A 3,723-nucleotide genomic window follows, 5' to 3' on the forward strand; every position below is an offset into this window, starting at 1 on the left:
TGCTCATGCACACATGCCTTTGAAATTTTGGGATGAAGCCTTCTTAACTGCCACTTATCTTATCAACATGCTTCCTAGTAGAGTCATCAACAATGACACTCCTGTGCATCGTCTCTTAGGAACAAAACCATCTTACAGTTCCCTTCGTGTTTTTGGGTGTGCATGTTGGCCCAATCTTCGTCCTTATAATAAACGCAAGCTTGCTTTTCGCTCTACACAATGTGTCTTTCTGGGTTACAGTCCTCGTCACAAAGGGGTCAAATGTCTTGAGGTCTCTACTGGTCGTGTCTATATTTCTCGAGATGTTGTCTTTGATGAAGATGTGTTTCCCTTCAAAAATCTGCATCCTAATGCCGGAGCCTTGCTTCGCAAAGAAATTTTGTTACTTGATCCATCTCTTCATAATTTTGTGTCAGGGGACGACCAGTATCATGATCATCATGTTGATAATAGTCTTGCTACTAACCCGGCTGTAAGTGCTCCTCTTGTTGTTTCCCAGGATACTACAGCGGTTCAGCCAGTTGCAGGGCAAAATTTGGCTGAAAATGATGCTCAAATAAGCCTACACAGCTCACATGAAATAATCGAGGAAGAGGACAGCAGCACAGGACACGAGGTGGATTCTCTGCCGTCGTCCACCTCGGGATCATCGGGATCCCCCTCGGGATCGAACAGATCCGCCTCGGATCACGCCGCGCCCAATCGCGCGCGTCGCGCACGCTCGCCTGGCGCGCCTGCTGCTGCACATCCGCCTGGCCGGTCCCCTTCCTCCTCAGGATCTTCTGCGCCTTCATCTGCACACATGCGGTCGCCTGCTGCCCACACACCGTCGCCCACAGGATCGTCTGTGCCGCCCTCGTCCAGTTCCGCTGACGATGCTTCCGGATCTGCTACATATGCCCCCTCTGTGCCCCAGCCTGTGCCTCCTTCGCCTCCGGCTACCCGTGCGTCCCGGGGAATTCGCAAACCGAAACAGTACACTGATGGTACCGTACGCTGGGGTATGTCTGCAGCCGCTGATGAACCAACGAGTTTGCCTCTAGCTCTGCAAGATGGGAATTGGAAAGCTGCCATGGATGAGGAGATTGATGCTCTTGCCAAAAATAAAACTTGGCATCTTGTTCCGGCACATCGAGGTAAAAACATTGTTGATTGTCGTTGGATCTATAAACTGAAGCGCAAAGCAGATGGTTCTATTGACCGATACAAGGCACCGTCTAGTTGCCAAAGGCTTCAAACAGCGATATGGCATTGATTATGAGGATACATTCAGTCCAGTGGTCAAGATAGCTACAGTGCGTCTTGTCTTGGCTATTTCAGTATCCAGGGGATGGAGTTTGCGACAGTTGGATGTCAAGAACGCGTTTCTACATGGTGTTCTGGAAGAGAAAGTTTACATGCGTCAACCACCTGGCTATGAAGATCCAAGGTACAAGAATTATGTGTGTAAATTGGACAAGGCACTTTATGGTTTGAAACAGGCTCCTCGTGCATGGTATTGTCGTTTGAGTTCCCAATTAGTCAGATATGGGTTTGTTGCCTCCAAATCCGACACCTCCTTATTCATCTATCGGCACAACAAAGTTACCATGTTCATGCTTATATATGTTGATGATATTATAGTGGCCAGTTCGTCTCAAGCTGCCACTGATGCCTTGCTGAAGGTTCTTGGTAAAGCATTTGCTCTTAAGGATCTGGGTGATCTTCATTATTTCTTGGGTCTTGAAGTTCACAAAGTACATGATGGTATTGTTCTTAATCAGGCCAAGTATGCTCAAGATGTTTTGGCTCGTGTTGGCATGACTCATTGTTCTGGCTCGCCTACCCCTCTCTCGTCTTCTGAGAAGATCACTGCAAGGGAGGGAGATATGCTAGGTCCTGAAGACAGCACCAGGTATAGGAGTATGGTCGGTGCATTGCAGTATCTTACTCTCACAAGACCTGATATTTGCTATGCTGTCAACAAAGTCTGTCAATATTTGCATGCTCCCACTACTGTTCATTGGACAGCTGCAAAGCGTATTTTGAGTTATGTGAAGCATACCATGAGTTTTGGGTTGACCTTTCTCAAGTCACACTCAACATTATTGAGTGCCTTCTCTGATGCTGACTGGGCTGGTTGTGTAGATGATCGTAGATCCACTGGTGGTTTTGCTGTGTTTTTTGGACCAAAACTTATTTCCTGGAGTGCCAAGAAACAAGATACTGTCTCAAGATCAAGTACTGAAGCAGAATATAAGTCAGTAGCTAATGCTACAGCTGAAGTCATTTGGGTACAGTCATTACTTAAGGAACTTGGAGTTCAGTTGAAGCAACCACCATGTTTGTGGTGTGATAACCTAGGAGCAACATATTTGTCAGCAAATCCAGTCTTTCATGCTAGAGCCAAGCACATTGAGATAGACTTTCACTTTGTCAGAGAACGAGTGTTCAAGAAACAATTGGAGATTCGGTTCATTCCTTCCAAGGATCAAGTTGCTGATGGTTTTACAAAACCACTACCTGTAAGGAATTTTGAAGAATTTAGATTTAATCTCAACTTGAGGAAGTTGTGATTAAGGGAGGGTGTTAGAGATAGAGTTGTGTCTTGTTAAACACGAAAGATAGAGTCCCTGATTCTCTCCCTCTCCTCATTGTAATCTCTCATGTAACTCTTCTATATAAAGCAATACACCAGGAGGGCTCGGATTATCCGAGTAGACCCTAAATCTACCTGATCTTACACTCTACCCTAAAGATGGACCAGTGGTTCGATGGTTGTGATGGTTTCTGAAGCGAGGGCAAAGATGCTCGTCAAGGGTCTGCTAAGCCGGTTCCGTGCTCCTGTTTTTGCCATAGGGTGACTCCGAGATGCCCTCGGTTTCCAATTGGTGGTGTGCTTGTTTATGTTTTTAGGGTAGTGGCTCTGACGACATGTTACTTTACCCATTGTCAAGTTTGTAGGTATTGAGTGAATTCCACTTTTTACTCCCTAAAATCAACTTTGACCACTTTTTACCCAATTTAACGAAAAATTCTCATAACTATCCCATTTAACAAACTTTCATCCACTTTTTACCTCCTTTTATATTTCCCCAATTCTAGATCCCTAGTCCGACGTGGCGTGTTGAAGTCAGTTTCTAAAGACGAGCCGAGCCGAACCGATTTAGCAAGTGGTGGTTTATTCTGGTCCGATTTAGCCTAGGCCGGTCATACGGGTCGAGCTAGACCAGATTGCAATTACGTGTCCGTGGTTTAGCGTTAACAAGTAGAACTGAGATCTGGCCGGCCAGAATAAACCGCCACTGTCTAAACTGGTTTGACTTGGCTCTAGAAGCTGACATGGATGTGACACCTCAGACTGAGAGTGGCAACCACAAGTTGGGATGGAGTAAAATATAAAAAAGGGTAAACGGTGGAAGAAAATTTGTTAAATGGAGTGGTTTTGAGAACTTTTTATTAAATTGGATAAAAGGTGGTACAAAGTTGATCTTGAAGAGTAAAAAAAGTGGAATTCACTTTTATATAAATAAAAACCGTATGCACCGTTTTGATGCAGAGGCTGGGCTCCTCCATTTCGAAAACAGAAAAAAAAACACTTCATATCTTTTTTTTTGAAGGAATCACAGTATATATTAAGCAGACAGGCCGCCTCTTTAAAAACCTCTCAGTCCCCTTCAGTACCCTGGGAGGAAAAGAGTGCGTCTCGAACCTGTCGCTTTCAACAAAGTTAGGTTACACCGT

This window comes from Lolium rigidum, chromosome 1 (genome assembly GCF_022539505.1).
Source record: "Lolium rigidum isolate FL_2022 chromosome 1, APGP_CSIRO_Lrig_0.1, whole genome shotgun sequence".
In the NCBI taxonomy this organism is placed as follows: domain Eukaryota; kingdom Viridiplantae; phylum Streptophyta; class Magnoliopsida; order Poales; family Poaceae; genus Lolium; species Lolium rigidum.